A 25575-nucleotide genomic window follows, 5' to 3' on the forward strand; every position below is an offset into this window, starting at 1 on the left:
TGAAATATTTGCTAAATTAAGTACTATGTCATTCAAAGACTGCTCATCATTAAAATGAAACCATGATGAATGCTTCTTTTCATATAAGGCATTGTAACAATACCTAGACCAATTTCTATGGATCCTGTTGGCCTTAGCACTGTTATTTTACCTGGTTTATAATCAAATAGCTTCAAGTATTTATCACATATTGAAAAAAATGTTACGTTAACCCCTTTAAAATTTTGAAATGCATGTACTCTGTCCTTTTCTACATATGCTAATACATCACTTAAAAAAATAACAAAACAAAAGAAACAATCTCCCCCACAAAAATTCAGCCCTTAAAAAATGATGAGGTAAAGACGACGACAAAATATCTTCCTCTATCCCTTCCTCTCATCAGTGTGACCAAATCCAGATTGTCCTGCTTTGACCAACCACTTTCCCCCACCAACCCATTTTATATAGGCAGATGAACAGTAACTCAATCATTTGTTTGGAATTTATACTTCATGTACTTCCAAAGTAGGATTGGGGCAAGTTACAAATGTCATGTAATATAAAAACAGGACAGCACTGATAAAAATAAAGCAATCACTCTAAAGGTGATCAAAGGGACAGGGACTATATGGCTCACCACTGTTTTTTCCCAATGTCAATATCACAAAGGAAGATTTTGGAGTGAACCAGTTTTACTTCAATAAAAAGGGGAGGAAAAGGAAGTTTATTTACAAGCAAGTACTTCTTGGGACTTTGAGCAAACCATGTCTGATGACAACTTGGCAAACACACTGAGACCCTCTTCTAATGGATAATTCTCATATTCACATCATTTAGCTACTACATGTTCAAGAAAAATATACCATCCAATAGCTGTATATTCAAGAAAAACATACAACCAAGTTTTTAAATGAATAAAAGAAAGAAAACAATATAAGAAAGCATTTATTTGAGGCAAATAACTCCGTCCATTCCAAATCTATGCTTATATGCCTTTTAAGTTATATATCAACAAAGAAATGTGAAATAAAAACTCCTTAAACATCTAAACATGTGTGTTACCTGCATCTTTTCATCTCATATAAAAATCAAGTTTTCACTATAATTTATCTCCCTACTGGTCTGCTCCAGCAAACCAGTGGTCCCTACATTGTGGCATCTCATTTTCTACTGCTTTATATCAGCAAGTACAAGATCAAGTATTGCCCTGAGTGTAAAACTCTATATATAGGGGTCAGAGCTGGCCGCATAAGAAGTTGTGCTCTGACCAGAAACCTTGAGACTCTAGTTTCTGCAGAAGGACAAGCATTCTCAGTGAGTTGAAATACAACACATGACTCACTGGAGGGCACTTGCTCTTTCTAAATTTAAGATCTCTTACATATCTTAGAAGACCCAGATGAAATAGAAGGCAGGCCATCAACCTTAATTTCTCTAGGTTATGTTCTGCTAGCATTCAAAAAATGCCAGTGAAGAGAGAGATCCCAAAGAAGGCAACTGGGCATTAAACACTCAAGAAAACAACTTTGAAGGCATATTCCAACTGCAATAAGGCCATGACCATCTGGTTAGCTTCGCAGGCTGATGGAAACCTTACCCATAATTTGAAGCTGTCCGTCCTTATCATTTCTTATGTTAAAGTCATAGAGAAAATTAAGGAATTAAGTTTAAGTTTCAGAGATGAGCTAAAGACAGACTGATTGCTTCCCCAGACTCTAAGAACATTCATTTCTAAGGAATGTTGCCTAACTTGGATGCCTTTCATGAGAAACAGATTTGATTTGTAGTTTGGCTTAAAGAGTCACTTTGAAAAATTCTATTATCACTTCAGGAATTTGAAATAGCTAATAATGAGCACGTGGCAGTCTGACTTTAAAATGGCTCAGTCACTCTATACAAAGGATTTACTTCAAAATAAGCTTCTAGATAAATACTAGTTATCAGACTGGATTGCAACACTTGCCTTAAACTGTATCTGGAGAGACAGTGTAAATCCTGCCACTGCGTGACTTGTCATTTAGAGTGGTGGGATGTAGAGGAAGGATGCTGGCTGGAGCATCAGAGAGCAGGACATCACCTAGATTCTTCCCCTTGTTAGCTGTATGAATCTGAGAACTTGCTTAACTTCCGTGGACCTCTGCTTTCTCATCTGTAGAATGAGGAGTGGGATTGGATAATCCCTCAGGTTTTATCACATTGTAAGGTTAAAACAAAAAAAATCCCCACTGCTCTAAATGTCCTTATATAGAAAATCTGCCTTTGTATTTATGTATTTATGCCTACAACAACAACAACAAATAATTGTTTCTGAAGCCAGAGTTCCATTTGCCATGATGAAGTCTTCCAAGTCATATTCTCTCCACCACTACCACCAACATAGGTCCCTATTTTAGGTTTTAAACTGGCCTGCACAGGATAAAGGGTCTCTGACTACCACCCTTACAACTAAGAGGTGTTTTAATAATATGAATACCATTCATGACAGTAGCACTTTCCTTTTATTTGTTTAAACTAATCACAAACATTATTTTATCTCTAATTACTTGGTAAGGTAAATGGTAAATATTATTAATCCTATCTTGAATAGAAAAATTTAATGAGACTTAAGAGAGGTTCAGTGATTTGCCCAGTTGATGTGAATGCCTCTCTCATAAGCAACCAAGGGAATATTTATTGATGCAGTCTCTGCAGGGCAGCTCTACAATATGTACCAATTTTAAATATTTTTTACACAAGTACAAAAACATATATGCTCAAAGATAATAATCACAACAGTTTTTATAATAGGGAAAAAACAGAAGCTACCTATATGTACATCATTAGCAGAATACGCAAATAAATAAAGGCATATTCAGACAATGGCTTACTACACAAAGGAACTGAATTTATAAAGTTTTATTTAATGTTTATTAACTCAAGTTTAAATATCCATATTTGGCTAGAGGCTATTGATTTCAGACAGCACAGCAGGCACTGATATTTATTTTATGACTATGTATTGCCTTATAATCAGAAAAAAATATAAAATATTTCATTTAAACATCAGCAGCAACAATAAATCAACTGACCTGTGCTTAGGAGACAACCAGAAGATACATGAATAAATTAGTTCACAACAGGTTTATCTAAGGAGCTGCTCTTCCTGCACAGTGAGATCCCATTCCATGTTTTATTAATATATGCATGGTTTCCATACCTGCACATGATTGTGCTAATTTGGCAAGTTTCCTAGACACTGGTTCATATACCAGCAAATAAATTGCTTTATGCCAAGAAAGCTATATCCTTTGTGCTAACTCTGCAGAACACACCCGAAAGAGAGTGATAAATGGATGGGAGCAGAAAATAGAAGCTGGAGCATTAAAGCAAAGCCAGATTTTTGAAAGGATGATAAATTATTCAACTCATTGAATAGATTTATAGTGATTCGGAAACTCATTCTTTCTACATACAAATTTTGATTATATAAAAATGTACACTAATAAAGCAGCAAAACACTTTACTTTTTCAAATGGCAGCCAGTATAAAATTTAGTCTTAGGGAATCATGCAAACTAGCTAAAAGCTAATTTGACTTTTAGACCTGCATGAAGCAAGAAGGATATTTGTTTGTTCCCATGGATTTCCAAATTTCAATCTATTTGCAAATTAAAGCAACATTTTCCTCCAGTCAATTAATTTTTTCCACCACCAGGTTATTAGCTAGACAAAATATAATAATGAACAACTTCCCCAATTTGTGTTTTTCTTAGTATTCCACTATTCTAAATAAACATATAATAAACATATTCATATAGAAGGCTTTTTTGCCCTATATTAAGGGTTTTAAACGGAGAAGGAAACAGCAACCCACTCCAGTACTCTTGCCTGGAAAATCCCATGGACAGAGGAGCCTGGTAGGCTGCAGTCCATGGAGTCTTGAAGAGTTGGACACAACTGAGCGAGTTCACTTTCACTTTTCACTTTCATGCACTGGAGAAGGAAATGGCAACCCACTCCAGTGTTCTTGCCTGGAGAATCTCAGGGACAGCGGAGCCTGGTGGGTTGCCGTCTATGGGGTCACATAGAGTTGGACACGACTGAAGCAACTTAGCAGCAGCAGCAGCAAGGGTTTTAAAAAGCCTTCTAAAGGATTAAATTGGCCCAAATTTTAGCATCATTAACAATAAAACTATAACTAAGCTCGTCAATAAACTGAATCTTCCACTTAGTCCACTCTTGAAGAAAAAAAGCTAATCCCAAAAGTATTTTGAAAGAAGACAGGAATGTTCAGCATACATACCTTTGGTGGTGTTGTTCAGTTACAAAGTTGTGTCTGACTCTTTGTGACCCACGGACTATAGCACGCCAGGCTCCTCTGTCCTCCACTATCTCTCAGAATTTGCTCAAATTCATGTCCTCAGTGATGCTATATCATCCTCTACCACCCTCTTCTCCTCCTGCCCTCAATCTTTTCCAGCATCAGGGTCTTTTCCAATGAGTCAGCTCTCCCCATCAGGTGGCCAAAGCTTCAGCTTCAGCATCGGTCCTTCCAATGAATATTCAGGATTGATTTAGTTTAGGATTGACTGGTTTGATCTCCTTACCATCCAAAGGACTCTCAAGAGTCTTCTCCAGCACCAAAATTCGAAAGCAACAGTTCTTCACCACTCAGTATTCTTTATGGTCCAACTCTCACACCCATACCTGACTACTGGAAATCATAGCTTTGAAAATACGGATCATTGTTGGCAAAGTGATATCTCTACTTTTTAATAAGCTGTCTAGGTTTCTTATAGCTTTTATTCCAAAGAGCAGGCACCTTTTAATTTCATGGCTGCAGTCACAATCTGCCATGATTTGGAAACTTGGAACCCAACAAAATAAAATCTGTTACTGCTTCCACTTTTTCCCCTTCATTTTGCCATGAAGTGATGGGACCAGATGGTATGATCTTAGTTTTTAAATGTTGAGTTTCAAGCCAGCTTTTTCACTCTCCTCTTTCACCCTCATCAAGAGACTCTTAAGTTCCTCTTTACTTTCTCCCATTAGAGTGGTATCATCTGCATATCTGAGGTTGTTGATATTTCTCCTGGAAATCTTGATTCCAGCTTGTGATTCATTCAGCCCAGCATTTGGAATGATGTACTCTGCATATAAGTTAAGAGAGCAGAGTGACAATAAACAGCCTTGTCATACTCCTTTCCCAATTTTGAACCAGTCAGTTGTTCCACGTAAGGTTCTAACTGTTGCTTCTTTACCTGCATATAAGTTTCTCAGGAGACAGGTAGGGTGATCTGGTACTCCCATTTCTTTAGGAATTTTCCACAGTTTGTTGTGATCCACACAAAGGTTTTAACATAGGTGATGAAGCAGAAGTAGTTTTTCTGGAATTTCCCATGCTTTCTCCCTGATCTAACTAATGTTGGCAATTTGATGACTGGTTCCTCTGCCTGTTCAAAACCCAGCTTGTACATCAGTTATCAGTTATCAGTTTATGTACTGCTAAAGCCTAACTTGAAGGATTTTGAGCATTACCTTGCTAGCATGTGAAATGAGTGTAACTGTAGTATACTCTGAACATTCTTTGGCACTGCCCTCCTTTGGTATTGGAATGAAAACTGACCTTTCCCAGTTCTACAGCCACTGCTGAATTTTCCAAATCTGCCGATGCATTGAATGCAGCACTTTAACAACATCATCTTTAGGATTTTAAATAGCTCAGCTGGAATTCTTTCGCCTTCACTAGCTTTGTTCCTAGTGATGCTTCCTAAGGCCCACTTAACTGCACACTCCAAGATGTTTGGCTGTTATTGAATGACTACACCATCGTGGTTAACACAGTCATTAAGACCTTTTTGTACAGTTCTTCTGTGTATTCTTGCCACCTCTTTTTAACCTCTTCTGCTTTTGTTAGGTCCTTACCATTTCTATCCTTTATTGTGCCCATCCTTGCATGAAGTGTTCCCTTGATATCTCCAATTTTCTTGAACAGATCTCTAGTCTCTTCCTCTATTTTCTTGCATTGTTCATTTAAGAAGGCCTTCTTATCTCACCTTTCTGTTCTCTGGATTTCTGCATTCAGTTGGGATATCTTTCCCTTTCTCCCTTGCCTTTCACTTCTATTCTTTCCTCAGCGATGTGTAAAGCCTCCTCAGACAACTATTTTGCTTTCTTGCACTTCTTTTCCTTTGGGATGGTCACTGCCTTCTGTACAATATTACAAACCTCCGTCCATAGTTCTTCTGGCACACTATCTACCAGATCTAATCCCTTGAATCTATTCATCACCACCATTGTATAATGATAAGGGATTTAATTTAGGTCATACCTGAATGGCCTAGTGGTTTTCCCTACTTTCTTCAATTTAAGTCTGAATTTTGCAATAAGGAACTCATGATCTGAGCCACAGTCAGCTCCAAGTCTTGTTTTTGCCGACCATATAGAGCTTCTCCATATTTGGCTGCAAAGAAAATAATCAGTATGATTTCAGTATTGGCCATCTGGTGATGTCGTCTCTTGGGTTGTTGGAAAGGGGTGTCTGCTATCACCAATGTGTTCTCTTGACAAAACTCTGTTAGCCTTTGGCCTGCTTCATTTTGTACTCCAAGGCCAAACTTGCCTTTTACTTCAGTTATCTCTTGACTTCCTACTTTTGCATTTAAATCCCCTATGATGAAAAGGACATCTTTTTTGGTGTTAGTTCTAGAAGGTCTTGTAGGTCTTCATAGAACTGGTCAAATTCAGCTTCTTCAGCATTAGTGGTTGGGGCATAGACTTGGATTATTGTAATATTGAATGTTTGCCTTTGAAACGAATGGTGATCATTCTGTTTTTGTTTTTTGAGGTTGTACCCAAGTACTACATTCCAGACTCTTTTGCCTATAAAGGCTACTCCATTTCTTCTAAGGGTAGATAGATATAATGTAGTAGTAGTAGATATAATGGTCATCTGAATTAAATTTGGCCATTCCCGTCCATTTTAGTTCATTGATTCCTAAGATGTTGATGTTCACTCTTGCCATTTCCTGCTTGATCATATCCAATTTACCTTGATTGATGAACTGAACATTCCAGGTTCCTATATAATATTGTTTTTTACATCATTGGACTTTAGTTTCACCACTAGACACATCCACAACTGAGTGTCGTTTCTGCTTTGGCCCAGCCACTTCATTCTTTCTGGAGCTATTAGTAACTGCCCTCAGCTCTTCTCCAGTAGCATACTGGACACCTACAGACCTGAGAGGCTCATCTTTTGGTGTGATATCTTTTTGCCTTTTCATACTGTCCATGGGTTTCTCTAGGAAAGAATACTGGAGTGGGTTGCCATTTCCTCCTCTAGTGGACCACGTTTTGTCAGAACTCTTTACTATGACCCATCCATCTTGGGTGGCCCTGCACAGGCATGGCTCATAGCTTCAATTGAGTTACCAAGCCCCTTCTCCACAACAAGACTTGTGATTCATGAAGGAGATACAATGTCTTAATCTACATTATTTTGTGAAAATGATGTTCCAGTGGTTACCCCAAAAGCTTCTGTATCTTTAATTCTGAGAAAGATTTAGGTATGCTCAGTACTATACACTTGAAATTTGGGGAGAAAGTATACTAATACACAGTAAAAAAAAAAACTTTAGTATTAATATTTGTTATTTTACTCTGTTAACTAGGAAAGTCAAATGAAATATGCCCTGCCCCTTGCAGGACTTGTTAATTAAAGCTTTATTTTTTAAATGTTGTGTTTCCTTAATTTCTTGTTTCTTTATACTTTTTCAACATATTTGGATGTAAAATAATAGTCTTTAACTTGAAAACAACGCTCAAAAATCACATTCTTCCTCAATAGGCAAAAGCACAAAACTATGTTTTATCTTTTTTAAAAAAAGCTATATTTTATTGTGTCTTAATGACAAAAAGCAAACAATAGAAGAATGAATTATGAGTGGCAGTATATACAGTTGCCACAAATCTAACACATATGCACATACATACACTTGGCCAGCTCATCCTGTCATAGTCACAAAAGCAGCAAGCAGTGTTTGGACTGGGAAATTATAATCAGAACTAGGGACATTTACATAGCATCTGAGAGAGTTCCAAGTTCTTCTAAAGAATAATCTTACTTGATCTTTAGCCTTTAGAGAGAAACATTTACAGCCAAGAAAATTACAGCTCATAGAAATTACTGGATTGCTTGGCATCCAACTTCTAGTGAGTAGCAGAGACAGGATAAGAACGAGGCTTGCCATCTCTAAATCCTGTGGACTTCCCACTCAGCCTCATGTCCAGCCAGACCTGGGGCAGCAGAAAGGGGAGGGAGGACCACAAGGGCAGAGAAGACAATTGACTGTCACCAATTTGAAGAACTCCCATTCCAACATTAAAACTGGTTTATACTAGTGGGGCATCAACCTTTCATTACTCCCAACATGCTTCTGAAATCGCTGATGCTGCTTAAACTAAAGGAGTCACCATAAAATAAAATTAAATTAAAAAAAGGACTAAGACATTCCAGCATGCCCTACGAACTCTAGAAGACAGCTTCAAACAAGCTTTAAGAATACTTTCAACTGTTTTAGTAGTTATGAACAATGTGTTTAGAAATTAGTCTCTTCTGCTTGAATTCAGTTAGCAGTCAACTCATATGACAAGGTAAAATCTGACAGTTTTCAACAGGGCTTCTTTTGGAAGGCTTTTCTTTCCATCTAACTGTTTCTGGGCCCAGAGCCCTCTCCTCCATTAAAAAAAAAAAAAATTTCTAAGAAAGCCTCTGGTATATATTCTTGATGTGAATGTAAGCCCATGAATTACTTATGCCAGTGACATTTATTTTTAATGCTTTATCTCTAATTATGAAAAGGAAACCTTTGCAGAGGGCAAAGGGAATTCAAGCATTAAAGAATGGACTGGGAAGTTAATTTTTCAAGGTGAAGATCTCATCTGCAGTCTTACCATATACCTGGGACTGGGCAGCTCCCCCCAAAGGTCCCGATGTTCATGTATATAAAAAACCTAATATAAAGGAGGATCCAGATGACTATTTTCCACTAAACATCAGACTGTGAAATCAAGTATACATTTTCAATAGATCTCTTTCAAAATCTTCCCATTTTGAAATCAGGAAAAAGTGAACTGAAAAAACAGCATTATATATAGTATACTATAGGAATAAATGCGGAGTCCCCACGAATGGGTTTCAGAGGTTGTCTTGAAATAGTATGCAAATTATGGGCACGCGTGTGCAACACCTTGTGAAGATGACTTAAAGCTTTCGTCACATTTTCAAAGAAATTACTAATCTAAAAGAGGCTAACACTGACTTCAGAGCTGGAATTTATTCCTAGCTCTACCGCTTTCTAGCTGTGTGAACTTGGAGAAGTCAACTAACGTCTCTGTACCTCAGATCCCTCTGTCCAAGTATTATTGTAAGGATTAGCAGAGATAATGCATACAATCACTTTGAAGAAAGTAAAATATAAACACTGGGGAGATGGTTAGTATTACTACTAGCAGAGAAAAGGACTAGAGGGACTTTAAGAGAAAGGAAACTTTCTTATCCAGATACAGAAAGGGGCAACAAGGGATTAAAGCCACAAATCTGGCAGAATTTACAGTTGGCTGAGGGTGTGTCTAGTTATCTCAGCAAAATGTTACAGCTGGAAGGAGGCCTACTGAGCCCTCATTTTATAAATGAGGAAGATGAGACCCAGAAAAGGGAGGTGTCACCACATCATAGAGTTAGTAACAGAACTTGGACACTGAATTTTGGTCCTACTCCAGGCAGCCGAGAACAAAGAGAAGCTGCCACTGAGGTACTGTTGTTAACCAGCTACAAAAAAAACCACTCAACTTCATCAGATTTATAGATGTTTTTCCTCCTTTGCAAAAAGACCTTTGGTCCTGGGCATCATTAATCAAGATGTCAGTGCATTTCATTTTTAGTTCTTCCTCCTTTGCTCTCCTTACTACAGAAAAGGCTGTGTGCATGGGAAGATTTATGATGGATTTAAATATGTCATTGTACCTGTTTTAACCTTTGAAACCAAGACTCCCACTGGGAACTGTTAGAGAGAATGTCATGAGGAGTACATTTCCATACCAGCTCTCCCTTGGACAGAGAATGGATGTAAATGAATATTAAACTGCCAAGTAGTCAAAGATGGAGTTGGTTCATAATTCTACTTCCTCTCAAACACGAATATGTGTTATGCTAGAGATTTAGAAAAACTGAACTAACTGGTAAAGGACTTGTGTAGAACTTACAGATTTAACTTGCCCCAAACTTTAGATCTGATTAACTGGAGTATCTTGTCTTTCAAGGAACTTAATTAAGGCTACTCATTGCCTCATTCTTATTAAGAAAAACGTCAAATTCTGCTCTGAGTTAATTCCAACAAAATTCTGCTTGTTTTGGCCAAGGCGGAACCCCAAAACTCTGTGAACAATTATACTAATTTTAAAATGCTTATGAACACATTTTACTAATTCATTGAAATATCTTCAGTAAGTTATGTTTTCCCTGGCATGCTAATGCCACTCAGAACAGAGGGAAATTTTTAAATGATAATGTGATGTTCTTGGATTAGAAGAATCAATATTGTCAAAATGACTATACTACTCAAAGCAATCTACAGATTCAATGCAATCCTTATCAAATTACCAATGATGTTTTTCACAGAACTAGAACAAAAAACTTCACAATTTATATGAAAACACAGAAGATCCCAAATAGCCAAAGCAATCCTGAGAAAGAAAAACAGAGCTGGAGGAATCAATTATCATGACTTCAGACTATACTACAAGGTTATAGTCATCAAGACAGTACATACTGGCACAAAAACAGAAATATAGACCAATGGAACAAAATAGAAAGCCCAGAGAATAATTCAAGCACATGGGGGCATCTTATCTTGAACAAAGGAGACAAGAATATGCAATGAAGAAAAGACAGCCTCTTCAACAGGGGAAAACTGGACAGCTACATGCAAAAGAATGAAACTAGAACACTCCCTAACACCATACACAAAAATAAACTTAAAATGGGTTAAAAACTTATATGTAAGGACAGAAACGATAAAGTTCTTAGAGGAAAACATAGGCAGTACACTCTTTGACATAAATAGCAGAAAGATTCTCTCTGGTCCATTTCCTAGATTAAAGGAAATAAAAATAAACAAATGGGACCGAATAAAAGCTTTTGCATAGCAATGAAAACTTCAAACAAGATGAAAAGACAGCTCTCAAAATGGGAGAAAATAATTGCAAATGAAGCAACTGACAAAGGATTAATCTCCAAAATATATAAGCAGCTCATATAGCTCAGTATCAGAGAAACAAACAATTCAATAAAAAAATGGGCAGAAAATCTAAACAGACATTTCTCCAAAGAAGGCATAGAGATGGCTGATAAACACATGAAAAGATGCTCAATATCACTCATTAGTGGAGAAATGAAAATCAAAGCCACAGTGAGGTTATCATCTCACACTTTTCAGAATGGTTATCACCAAAAAGTCCACAGACAATAAATATGGAGAGGACATGGAAAAAAGGGAACTTGCCTGCACTGTTGGTGGGAACGTAAATTGATACAGTTATTATGGAAAACAGTATGGAGATTCCTTTGAAAACTAGGAATAAATCTACTATCAGTTCAGTTCAGTCGCTCAGTCATGTCCGACTCTTTGCGACCCAGTGAATTGCAGCACGCCAGGCCTCTCTGTCCATCACTAACTCCCGGAGTCTACCCAAACCCATGTCCATTGAGTCAGTGATGCCATCCAACCATCTCATCCTCTGTCGTCCCCTTCTCCTCCTGCCCCCAATCCTACCCAGCATTAGGGTCTTTTCCAATGAGTCAACTCTTTGCATCAGGTGGCCAAAGTATTGGAGTTTCAGCTTCAACATCAGACCTTCCAATGAACACCCAGGATTGATCTCCTTTAGGATGGACTGGTTGGATCTCCTTGCAGTCCAAAGGACTCTCAAGAGTCTTCTCCAACACCACAGTTCAAAAGCATCAATTCTGCGGCACTCAGCTTTATTCACCGTCCAACTCTCACATCCATACATGACCACTGGAAAAACCATAGCCTTGACTAGACTGACCTTTGTTGGCAAAGTAATGTCTCTGCTTTTAAACATGCTGTCTAGGTTGGTCATAACCTTCCTTCCAAGGAGTAAGTGTCTTTTAATTTCATGGCTGCAATCACCATCAGCAGTGATTTTGGAACCCAAAAAAATCAAGTCTGATGCTGTTTCCACTGTTTCCCCATCTATTTCCCATGAAGTGATGGGACCAGATGCCATGATCTTAGTTTTCTGAACGTTGAGCTTTAAGCCAACTTTTTCACTCTCCTCTTTCACTTTCATCAAGAGGCTCTTCAGTCCTTCTTCACTTTCTGCCATAAGGGTGGTGTCATCTGCAATCTACTATACAACACAGCAATCCCACTACTGGACATTTTCCCTGAGAAAACCACAATTCTAAAAGATGCATGCACCCTAATGTTCATTGCAGCAATATTTACAATAGCCAGAACATGGACACAACCTAGATGTCCACTGACAGACGAATGGATAAAGAAGATGTGGTACATACATACAATGGAATATTATTCAGTGATAAAAAGAAACAGATTTGAGTCACTTATAGTGAGGTGGATGAACCTGGAGCCTCTTATACAGAGTAAAGTAAGTCAGAAAGAGAAAAACAAGTAACATATATTAACATAATACGTGGAATCCAGAAAAATGATACTTATGAACCTAGCAGAGAATGGACCTGTGGACACAGCAGGGGAAGGTGAAGTTGGGACAAACTGAGAAAGCGGCACTGGCATATATACACCATCATGTGTAAAATAAATAGTGGGAAGTTACTTTTCAACATAGTGAGCACAGCTTGGTGCTGGGCTGGGGTCGGGTGGGGAGGGAGGCTCAAGAGGGAGGGGATATATATATAGAATTATGACTGATTCATGTTGTTGTACAGCAGAAACTAACACAACACTGTAAAGCAATTTCCACCAGTTAAAAAATAAACATAAATAAATATATTTCAAAAAAGAATAAAATGATAATGTGAGGATTCAATCAATCAATCAGCTGACCAAAAATGGTTGCAGTTTTATACCAAAAAAAAGTGGGAAAACTTTCCCTTAAGAAACGTTTGAGTGGGAGATTAGATTGGGAGTTTGAGATTTCAGATATATTTAAAACAGATAACCAACAAGGACCTACTGTTAAAAACATTTTTTTAATAAAATAAAATATGAGGGGCAAGCTTTTAAACTTGTTTGAGAATATAGAGAGCATACAAAACTAAGAATTTTTTTCAAATTAGAAAAAATTAGCATATAAGAATGCAACACAGTGAACACTGTTGCTAAATCACAGCTCAAGAGAGCAGTGAGGGTTGAGTGCATCCAGTCAGGCTTTATAGCTGAAAGAGGAGATATGTGCCAGCCTTTGGGTCACTGGCTTTTAGTTGTGAATGAGAATTATGAGTGTAGAATTTGTGCTTCAATGTCTAGCTGGGGTCATGATATAAAGAAAACACATTTATCTTCTTTTTTTTTTTTTATTTTTTTAAAAATTTTTTTAAAAAATTATTTTCTATTTTTTAACTTTACAATATTGTATTTGTTTTGCCATACATTGACATGAATCCACCATGGGTGTACATGTTTTCCCCTTCCAGAACCCCCCTCCCACCTCCCCCCCCATCCCATCCCTCTGGGTCATCTCGGTGCACCAGCCCCAAGCACCCTGTATCATGCATTGAACCTGGACTGGCGATTTGTTTCACATATGATAGTTTACATGCTTCCATGCCATTCTCCCATATCATCCTGCCGTTGCCCTCTCCCATAGAGTCCATAATACTGTTCTATTTATCTGTGTCTCTTTTGATGTCTCGCATACAGGGTTATCTTTACCGATTGACTAAATACCATATATATGTGTTAGTATACTGTATTGGTGTTTTTCTTTCTGGCTTACTTCACTCTGTATAATAGGCTCCAGTTTCATCCACCTCATTAGAACTTATTCAAACGTATTCTTTTTAATGGCTGAGTAATATTCCATTGTGTATATGTACCACAGCTTCCTTATCCATTCATCTGCTGATGGGCATCTAGGCTGCTTCCATATCCTGGCTATTATAAACAGTGCTGCGATGAACATTGGGGTACACATGTCTCTTTCAAGTCTGGTTTCCTCAGTGTGTATCCCCAGCAGTGGGATTGCTGGGTCATATGGCAGTTCTATTTCCAGTTTTTTGAGGAATCTCCACACTGTTCTCCATAGTAGCTGTACTAGTTTGCATTCCCACCAACAGTGTAAGAGGGTTCCATTTTCTCCACACCCTCTCCAGCATTTATTGCTTGTAGACTTTTGGATAGCAGCCATTCTGATGGGTGTGAAATGGTACCTCATTGTGGTTTTGATTTGCATTTCTCTGATAATGAGTGATGTTGAGCATCTTTTCATGTGTTTGTTAGCCATCTGTATGTCTTCTTTGGAGAAGTGTCTGTTTAGTTCTTTGGTCCACTTTTTGATTGGGTAGTTTATTTTTCTGGAATTGAGCTACAGGAGTTGCTTGTATATTTTTGAGATTAATTGTCCGTTGTTTCATTTGCTATTATTTTCTCCCATTCCAAAGGCTGTCTTTTCACCTTGCTTATAGTTTCCTTTGTTGTGCAAAAGCTTTTAATTTTAATTAGGTCCCATTTGTTTATTTTTGCTTTTATTTCCAATATTCTGGGAGGTGGGTCATAGAGGATCCTGCTGTGGTTTATGTCGGAGAGTGTTTTGCCTATGTTTTCCTCTAGGAGTTTTATAAAAAATATGGGACGCTTCACGAATTTGCGTGTCATCCTTGCACAGGGGCCATGCTAATCTTCTCTGTATTGTTCCAATTTTAGTATATGTGCTGCCGAACCGAGCACCATTCATCTTCTTAAATAGCTTCAGTTTGAAATAAGATTTTTTTTTCTATCGTTGACTATGTTATAAAAATCAAAATAAAACAAAAAAAAGAATCTAAAAAAAGAACCTAAGTTTGATGAGAAATAATAAATTTATAGTCTTTTATAGCCTTGTACTTTAAGCTTCAATATATTTCTTCTGGAAACCTGTAACATATTTATGTAACTGCATTTTAAAAGATGTATGGAATTTTAGGGTAACCACATTAAACAGATATGAAATATTTATTCTTATTTATGATCCTGTGGCAGCCAAGAAATATGATTGCTTATAGCTCTTTAGGAAAACCTAGGCCCAAGAATTTTTAAAGCCTAAAACAAACAATAACAAAACAGAAGTCCAACTCTGAGAAGAAAATTCACCATTTTTTCTAACATAGTTTTACATATCTGCAATTTAATTTATGAAAGTTTAAAAAGAAATATTTTTAAAAATATGGACACCTCAACTTTATCTAATTAAGAGATACATAAAAAGAACATATGAAGCAGAAAAATGAATGAGGAAAGCATGCAATTATATGCACACAAAACAATGCCAACCACTGTTCTAATCTATGCAGAATTTAGGTTCACTTTGATTTACCTAGCTCATTATTCATTATAGAAGACCAGAATCCAACTTATATGCACCCCAGGGAGACCTACTAGAGTGAACACATTTAAACAGAACCCAGCAAAATCATCAAGTCCATGCGGGTATTTAATAAATAGTTTCTGCCACAATAATGATGTATCTGTGTATCCACGTATACAAATCTTACATTCATCTACTACGAAATATAGTACAGAACTCAAATAAATAAGCTAAAAATACCTCATTGTCTTTGAATGTCTCCTTACAACAACTACCCTTTAATAACATCAAGTTTTCATTACAAACATGATTTACCCCTAAGTGTTCATTAACGCACAATTTTTAAAATTGCAAACAGAGTTTTGAGGTGAGGATCCCCCCCGCTCCACTCCCGCAGTCATAACCATAAGGTGTAAAGTGCTCAGGATGTCTTGGCAAAGGTCAGAAAAAATGGAAATATGCATGCCAACTACTGTGTTAATCCATGCAGAGTTTCTAGCATAGGTGTGAACTAACTCTCCCTGAGGAAGATCTGCTAATTATTCATAGGTCTAAGTTTCTCAGGTTGTAGTCAATCAGCAAAATAATCAAAGGAAATGTATTTTATGCTGATTATTTCCTTCTGTCCTGATTCTAGTCATACAAATGTATCATCAGGGATGCAAAATTATGGAATAGAATAAAGCAGGATTCCTCAGCTAGAGTAGTAATAACCCAAACTGGATGCTACATCTACCACCATGCTATGGTAGATACTATATGAAAATATGGGGAGAATCAACACAAGGACTGACCAGACTGGATGCCAAAACAGTTTCACCAGGTAGGTGACATTTTAGCTGTGACTTGGGAAATGTATAGCAATTTTTCCAGAAATAGAAGTTTAGGGTAAGGAGTAACGTGATTTCCCAGGGAGAGAGAAACCATGTTTCAAGGCATGAATTTCTGAAAGGGCCTGGATTTTCAGAGAAGTGAGAAAGGAAATGTCAGAGGCAACAACAGACTAGCTGAGTCCAGACTGTGAAGGAACTTGCAGGCTGTGCCCAGACATGTGGACTTTACCTAGGTTTCCCTGGAAGATCAGCTGGTAAAGAATCTGCCTGCAATGCAGGAGACCCCAATTCGATTCCTGGGTCAGGAAGATCCACTGGAGAAGGGATAGGCCACCCACTCCAGTATTCTTGGGCTCCCCTTGTGGCTCAGCTGGTAAAGAATCCGCCTGCAATGAGGGAAACCTGGGTTCCATCCCTGAGCTGGGAAGATCTCCTGGAAAAGGGAGAGACTACCCACTCCAGTATTCTGACCTGGAGAACTGCATGGACTGTATAGCCCATGGGGTCGCAAAGAGTTAGACATGACTGAGCAACTTTCACTGGGAGGGCAGCCAGAGGCTAAGAGAGTTAAACACTGCAGTTGAAATATTTTTCAAAACAACATTTCACCGGTGTTACTTCCAGGATGTGGACATATGTGCATACAGGATGTAGTCTCCTATCTGAGTCAGGTGGATGACTCTCCCCATCTTGTCACCTAAACTACACAGGTGGATTCGTTTGGCCAATGTGATAATATTAATTCCCTTTGCAGTGGCGAAGGCTTGAGCTGCAGCCATTCTTAACACTGTTGCTTGAATTACTTTATAGGGTCTTTTGACAGACTTTAGGTTTCTGGAAAGAGGGGACATTACAATGCACACTGAAAACTTTCTTCGGAATTTCACTCAGGCCAGCTCCCTCCTCATGAATCAGTTCTCCAGCAGACCTTATACCCACTCTCTCTTCCTCTGGTGAAGAGCATATCTCTTTCCATCTTCATTTCACATATTCCATGTCTATTAAACAATGATTTCGGTAAATGAAAAAAATTAGTGGTTTGAGTATCTCATAACAATAGAAGCAGCTTACGCTAAAAGCCCTCTAGTAACAGCCATGCTGCTAAAATGAACACAGGAGAAATTTCTATCCTATTCCTTTTTATTCTATTCACATGTGTATAAAGAAACACAGCCCTGAGCCCTAATGCCAAGTGACAACAGTTGTATTAGTTTGATTTGAGCTCAAAGAGGGCAAACAAAGCCACAGAGAACCAGTCGCCTCTGAGTCCCCAGCTACCTTCCTGGTTTGCCGCAGTGGCCTAGTCTAATGGACTGTTTCTTGCTTCCTGTTACCACCACCCAAGTCCAGCCACTTTGTGTCATTTACGGAACATCCTCATAAACTGTCTCACATCTCTCTCCTTCCCAGATTACTATGCACACACCCACAGATTCATGCCACGACCCAGGTTTTTATCATGTTATTCCTTTGTTCGTAGGTGTCTTTATAACTACTGGATCAAGCCCAGACTCCACCAAGGGATTTAAAATATTTGCGGCCCTTCAAAATGTGTCTCCTCTAAGTTAGGTAACATACATCATTCATCATTCCTCGACTCCAGGGGAAAGGCCCTTCCATCTTTCATATTCAAAGCACCCTGTGTGCAAGCTATCTCCCAGGCCTATACAAGGCAGCACAAAAAGTTATAAAGGTAAACTGCACAACCTCAAAAGGTACCATTTGTATATAACCTGAACAACTATAGGTGGGCAGTCCTGAGCCTGGACTTCTCTATAGAACAATTTCTAGCTCAAAAAGTTGTTGTGAGAATGAAGTAAGAGAGAAACATTTACTTTTTCTAGATTCAGTTTTTCTTTTGTAGGTAAAAACTGTTAGGACTGTAACATAACATTTTGAGGCATTTCTTACGAGTATGGGTGTGCATTCACTCACTCATTTAATAAAAATTTTTTTGACCATATAGCATGTGGGATCTTAGTTCCCCAACCAGGGATTGAATCAGTGCCCCCTGCACTGGAAGCACGGAATCTTAACCACTGGACCCCGAGGGAAGTCCCAAGTAATGTAAAACAGTACATCTAAAACATTTGGGCTGGTGTCTGGCATGGACTTATTACTTCCTTCCCAAAATTTTTACTTCTTTATAAGGTCACTTGGGAAACTGAAAAAGTTCAAAAGAATCATTTCATAGGAGTCTTTGCTCCTAAATAAGTGATTTTAAATCCCTTGCTGCCAACTTGGGAGGAAAGGAAAAATGCATGCAACAAGCAAGACATATCCAAAAGCCCTCTGTTCGAAAGTGTCTCCTTTCAGGGTGGTCATCTCTAACCTGTGTGCTGGAACCACCTGCGGATCTTTAAAAGTCCTGATGCCTAGGTCCAAACCCAGATCTGATATCACAGGTCTACAACAGGGCCTGGGAAATAGGTTTTTTAAAGCTTCCCAGGAGATTCTACTGCATAAGCAAGGATGAGAAGCACTCTCTCTACACATGACATACCTGGAAATCAACTGATTTGTTAACATTTTTCCATAAAGGTGTTCATCTCTTGCTCCACCCACTTCCATGTTAGGATACTAGTAATTCACACCTTAGTATCAGTTCACTTTAGTTAGATCACATGTTTCCCTCTTTTGAGATGAAAATTTTGCAATGAAGAGAGTGGGGAAAGGAGCAGCAAACAATGGAGAGGAAAAACATCTCTCTAGTTCATAATTTATGAACAACACTCCTACTCAAAGGAATTTCAGGATTTCATTTATGCTTCCATTTCTAAAACCTCACATTCCTACTTGTGATGAATCAAAATACAAAATATTTTAAATTAAGAAGAAGCTTAAAATACTAATCTTCTTCTTAATTAAAAACATGAGCCCCCACCCTCACACCCATTCATCTCAACTATCTAGTACAAGAAAACCAGAACTAATATCCTATACTTTATATCCAATAAAATTTCTCACACCTATAGAAAGGTGTGAGGACACCACACTCAAGTAAAAGAATATTAGACTTGAGACTCAGAAAGCTTGTCTGACTCCCAGGTGGATCACCTACTAACATTTCTGAGACTTCATTTCTTCATTTCTACTAGGATAAGGTAAGGATTGAATAAAACACTGTAAGTAAAAACTCCTGGAACATATCAGGCATTCAGTGAACACTACTGAACTAAAAACTCTCCAGGAAAGGGAAGAATTAACTCATATCCTACCTCTGGGGCTGTCCCTAGAAATATCTAACTCCCTGAGATCATAAAAACTGATGGCCGCTGTTGCTCAGTGATAGTTCATGCTGACATTATTTTAAAACTACTTTTTAAGCAACCGATCCCAATAACACTTCTTTAATCAAAATGCTGGTTTCTTTAGAATTTTCTCATTGGACTCATTTCTAAATCCTTTAATGATATTTATTACTTTTCCCTAAATGCTTTTTTTATGGTTTCCTTCAAATTGGGAAGCCTGTGATAATTCTCATTTTCCATTCTACTATTGCTAATTAAAAATTACACAGCTGGACAATCTAGTAAACTTACTGGGCCACCTCAATAATTAGTCCTCCCAACCTGAACTCTAAATATGCAGGCACATGTGGCTAACGTTCATACATACCCAAAGATCTTCCACAACATGTGTCACAAATTAATAAAGTTATTTTTTCCAGTCACCTTTCCCAAGTCTTAACCAAGAATTCACATGTATTATTAAACACATTCTTGATGTGAGATTTTTAAATCATCTCCCAAAATCATCATGAAAATATATTAATCATGCAACAATCAAAAAGTATTTATCTATCACTTGGAGTGTGTGTGCAGGGGGGTGGAAGTAACTACTCAACAATTAAGACAGACTTTTTTCACATAATTACATATCTAAAATTAGCCTTCTTGAACATTAAACACTCTTGTTCAGTTCAGTTCAGTCGCTCAGTCGTGTCCGATTCTGTGACCCCATGGACTGCAGCACGCCAGGGTTCCCTGTCCATCACCAACTCCCAGAGTTTACTCAAACTCGTGTCCATTGAGTCAGTGATGCCATCCAACCATCTCATCCTCTGTCATCCCCTTCTCCTCCTGCTTTCAATCTTTCCCAGCATCAGAGTCTTTTCTAGTGAGTCAGTTCTTTGCATCAGGTGGCCAAAGTATTAGAGTTTCAGCTTCAGCATCAGTTCTTCCAATGAATATTTAGGACTGATTTCATTTAGGATCAACTGGTTGGATCTCCTTGCAGTCCAAGGGACTCTCAAGAGTCTTCTCCAACACCACAGTTCGAAAGCATCAATCTTGTTACTTCATCCATTTTTCATGGTCAATGATACCAACTGTCCTTTTATAATCTAAGCATTAATAATAGGAAAAACTTTTCCACTGCTAATAATTTTACTGAAATCATACTTCCAGGACACTTGACAGCTAGTATTCATATTCCCTGAGAAAATATACACCCTGAGGAAGACACATTAGCCAAAAAAAGATTCAAGCAACAAATCTGAGCTTTGGCAAAATAAAAACCTTCAACATCCTCATATCTACAAACATATAAATCAGCTTCATCTTCTCATTTTCTGAGATTTGAATATGCTTTGGGGGGTAGTCATCTGATCCCATATAAATACAAAAAAAAAAAAATTAAGTTGCAAAAATTGGTACCAGGTTACCCTTACTTGCATAATATATTCCACAATTAAAGTACATATCAAAGATATGAGGGAAAAAAAGCAGTAACTATCAAACTGTTATGGCATTGACTCAGAGAAAGACATAAATTAAACATCATGACCAAGCATATATATATATATTCACAAAATAGTATTTATCCTACTTCATGTAATTCTACTTCACTCTTTTAGCTCTTTAATTTATTAAATTGATTTCACACTACTAACACACTGAGATATACTTTTTGAAAAACAGCCATTTAAAGAGTGAAAGGGAAAATATTTACTCCTGCCCCAAAACAAAGACATGTGGTCTTTGATCTTAAACTAGCACTTATTTAACTTAAGATATGTTACAAAGAAATTTAACTTAAGATATGTTACATTAAGCTATGTATAACTTAAGATATGTTACAAAGAAAAAGAAATGCAAGAAGGCAAAGTGGTTGTCTGAGGATACTTCACAAATAGCTGAGGAAAGAAGAGAAGCAAAAGGCGAAAGGGGGAGATATACCCAACTGAATGCCGAGTTCCAGAGAATAGCAAGGTGAAATAAGGAGGCCTTCTTAAGTTAACAATGCAACCTGCAAAGAAATGAGAAGAAAACAATAGAATGGGAAAGACTAGAGATCTCGTAAAGAAAATTGGAGATATCCAGGGAACATTTTCATGCAAGAATGGCCAAAAATGGAGAGAAACGGTAAAGACCTAACAGAAGCAGAAGAGACTAAGAAGAGGTGGCAAGAATACACACAGAAGAACTATGCAAAAAAGAGGTCTTAATGAATCAGATAATCATGATGGTGTGGTCACTCATCTATAGCCAGACATCCTGGAGTGTGAAGTCAAGTGGGCCTCAGGAAACATTACAATGAACAAAACTCGTGGAGGTGATGGTATTCTAGTTGAGCTATTTAAAATCCCAAAAGATGTCAGGATTAGTGCAGCTGTTAAAGTGCTGCACTTAATAGGCCAGCAATTTTGGAAAATTCAGCAGTGGCCACAGGACTGTAAAAGGTCAGTTTTCATTCCAATCTCAAAGAAGGGCAGTGCCAAAGAATGTCCCAGCTACTGTACAACTGTACTCTTTTCACATGCTAATAAGGTTATGCTCAAAATCCTTCAAGCTAGGCTTCAGCAATACATGAACAAAGAACTTCCAGATGTACAAGCTAGGTTTAGAAAAAGCAGAGGAACCAGAGATCAAACTGCTATCATCCACTGGATCATGGAGAAGGCAAGAGAATTCCAGAAAAATATCTACATCTGCTTCATTAACTACGCAAAAGCCTTTGACTGTGTGATCACAACACAGTCACAGGAATTTTGTGGAAAATCCCTAAAGAGATGGGAATACCAGACCAACTTATCTGTCTCCTGAGAAACTTCTATTCAGGTCAAGAAGCAACAGTTAGAACCTTACACGGAACAACTGACTGGTTCAAAACTGGGAAAGGAGTATGTCAAGGCTACATGTTGTCACTCTGCTCATTTAACTTCCATGCAGAGTCCATCATGCAAAATCCTGGGCTGGATGAATCACAAGCTGGAATCAAGATTGCCAGGAGAAATATTAACAACCTCAGATATGCAAATGATACCACTCTAATGGAGAAAGGTGAAGAGGAACTAAAGAGCCTCTTGATGAGGGTGAAAGAGGAGAGTGAAAAAGCTGCCTTAAAACTCAACATTCAGAAAACTAAGATCGTGGCATCTGGTCCCATCACTTCATGGCAAAATGAAGGGGAAAAAGTGGAAGCAGTGACAAATTTTATTTTCTTGGGCTCCAAAATCACTGTGGACGGTGACTGCAGCCATGAAATTAAAAGGCGACTGCTCCTTGGAAGGAAAGCTATGACAAACCAAGACAGTGTATTAGAAGGCAGAGACATCATTTCACTGAGTAAGGTCTGCATAGTCAAAGCTATAGCTTTTCCAGTAGTTATGTACAAATGTGAGAGTTGGACCATAAAGAAGGCTGAGTGCTGATGAATTGATGCTTTCATATTATGGTGCTGGAGAAAACTCTTGAGAGTCTCTTGGACTGCAAGGAGATCAAACCAGTCAATCCTAAAGGAAATCAACCCTGAATACTCATTGGATGGACTATTGCTGAAGCTGAAGCTCCAATACGTTGGACACCTGCTGCGAAGAGCTGACTTGCTGAAAAAGACCCTGATGTTGGTAAAGACTGAAGGCAAAAGGAGAAGGGGGTGGCAGACGATGAGATGGTTTGATAGCATCACCGACTTAATGGACATGAATATGAGCAAACTCCAGGGCTTCCCTGGTGGCTCAGAGGGTAAAGAATCCACCTGCAATGCAGGAGAGCTGGGTTCTATGCCTTGGTCGGGAAGATCCCCTGGAGGATGGCATGGCAACCCAGTACAGTATTCTTGCCTGAAGAATCCCCATGGACAGAGGAGCCTGACAGGCCACAGTCCATGGGGGTGCACAGAGTTGGACACAACTGAAAGGGGTAAGTGGCAGGAGATAGTAGAGGAAAGAGGAGTGTGGTGTGCTACAATCCATGGGGTTGCAAAGAGTTGGACACAACTTGGTGACTGAACAACAAAATATTACAAACTGAAAACTACTTAAAAATCTTTTAATTCATATTTCAGGCTTTCACACAGTTTATTAACATTAAGATCAGATCCTCTAAGCCCTAAACTATGATGTCAGAAGTTTAGTTCCACTCAGAGTTCCTGTTATAAAGAATTTCTGAAACCCCTATGGTGTGTTTTGGATGTACCCAAGAATTCACCCTGTTGCTCACTGTTACAGCCAGTAGACTCCGCAACTGCCACTTTAGTACAAGCTCTGCCACCGTAGGCAGAGCCTGTTATGCTTCAGTAGTAGGGAAAGAGAATATTCTTTCCCTCTACACCTGTGGAGCAAGGGGAGGGGAGAAGTCCAGGCACCCAGGCGCAGAGACAGCTGAGACAGGTCCTCCAAGTTATACCCACAGCCCTTTCCCTTCACTGGGTACCCATGCTGCCAGGTGGTGGCTGCTTAAGATGGGTTCTAGAACTGAGAACACACTTTACCGCAAACCACACTCCCTCCCTCTGCTCTGGGGCAGATTCCTTGCCCCATGATGAAGGTGAATCCCCTTCCAGGAGTTCATCATCCCAGGACTTCCATTGTCTTCAGTTCGTCAGGTACATCTGATGTGAGAATCTCAGCTGTGGAGAGGATGCAAGCCTTTTCCCCAGTAAGCCATCCAGGCCCTCCATGTGAGTCACTGGGTATCTAGATTTAATTCCAGATGTCAGGCACATCTCAGTCTGGGTACAGCCCAGTCAGAACATCTTATAAACACTGAGTATCTACTCAGTGTTCTAGCTTTGAGAATCTCAAGCGTGTTATTTAGGGAGCTGATTCCAGTAAAGTCACTTCAAGACTTTTATTTGTCATCAGCCACATCTTTTAGTCTAAGCCTTGCCTCTTTCCTGCTATCATGCTTCTATGAATATAAATAATCTCTCTAAGATGACTGTTAATCAGGAAGCATAGGTATCAAATTTGCCTATTTAGCACCCACATATATTCATTCAGAGCAGAAGTTGCAGTTAGAGTCAAACCCTTTTAAGGTTCTTATTCTGGTTTTCCTGCACAGAACAGCCTCTGAATCCAAAGGAATAGGGGCGGGGAGGAGGAGTGGGGGAGAGTTTCTAAAAATGGCTCAGCTTGCCTTTCATATTTCTTCCTTAAGTATTGCATCTGGAAGTATTGCATATGTGAATTACATATTTTAATCTTAAGGTGAGACATTTTTAATTCACCCTCTGGAACAATAACCACCACCCCCTCCCATTTTGGGAACTTTATAATAGTGGTTTGTAGTTCATCCTAAGGGTTACAATAAAACTTCCCCTAAGAACTTAGAAATAGGTTGGTAAGAGTAGTCTCTGATAAATAAACTTTCAGATCAACACAATGACCAGAAGAGAAGTTTATTACCTTTAGAGAAAAAGAACTGTTCCAGGCCCTCTAGTTTATTGACTGAAATCCTTACCAAAGAAGGAGTCAAACTGAAAGTGGGGTGGGAGGAAGACCAATACAGCTACCTATAGAAAGAATAGACTCTCCCAGGCAGACTTCCCAGACAAGATCTCCAAGATTTCTGAATCACTCACAGACTCTCCCTCAAGGGAGAGTAATGTCCCAAATGTACTTGGGCCTGATTCATTCAATGCCATTGTCTTAATTCAATCCTCACCAAGCAGGCTTCCTGCTTGTTAATTCCAGAGCAAGCCTGCCTATGAAGAGAGAAGGCACTGACCATACAGATTTGGACTTACCTATCCAACCATAGATATGAACCGAGCTACCCACAGATGCCCAGCCCTTGCCCTAGGCAACAGGGATACAGTGGAGAATTATACATTTGAGGTCCTTGGAACTAATACAAACAAATAAATAAGGAAATTAAAGCTAATGATAAGAACCATTACAAAAAATAAGCTGATGGACTAGACAATTGCTGGGGGAGGAGATGAGTGTTTTAAGAATAGGGATCAGGAACAACTTCTTTGAG

General features: G+C 38.5%; 1 protein-coding gene and 1 non-coding gene across 4 annotated transcripts in view; both read right to left on the reverse strand.

Annotated features, from left to right (window-relative positions):
* Window positions 1-25575, reverse strand: part of AKAP6 (A-kinase anchoring protein 6) — a 571209-nt gene that overhangs the window by 338560 nt on the left and 207074 nt on the right. The window lies entirely within an intron of this gene.
* Window positions 14811-14917, reverse strand: LOC145530780 (U6 spliceosomal RNA). Its single transcript, XR_014072073.1, has one exon. It is a non-coding gene; the product is annotated as a U6 spliceosomal RNA (small nuclear RNA).

Source organism: Giraffa tippelskirchi, chromosome 12 (genome assembly GCF_054371585.1).
Source record: "Giraffa tippelskirchi isolate mGirTip1 chromosome 12, T2T-mGirTip1v1.2.pri, whole genome shotgun sequence".
Classification (NCBI taxonomy): Eukaryota; Metazoa; Chordata; class Mammalia; order Artiodactyla; family Giraffidae; genus Giraffa; species Giraffa tippelskirchi.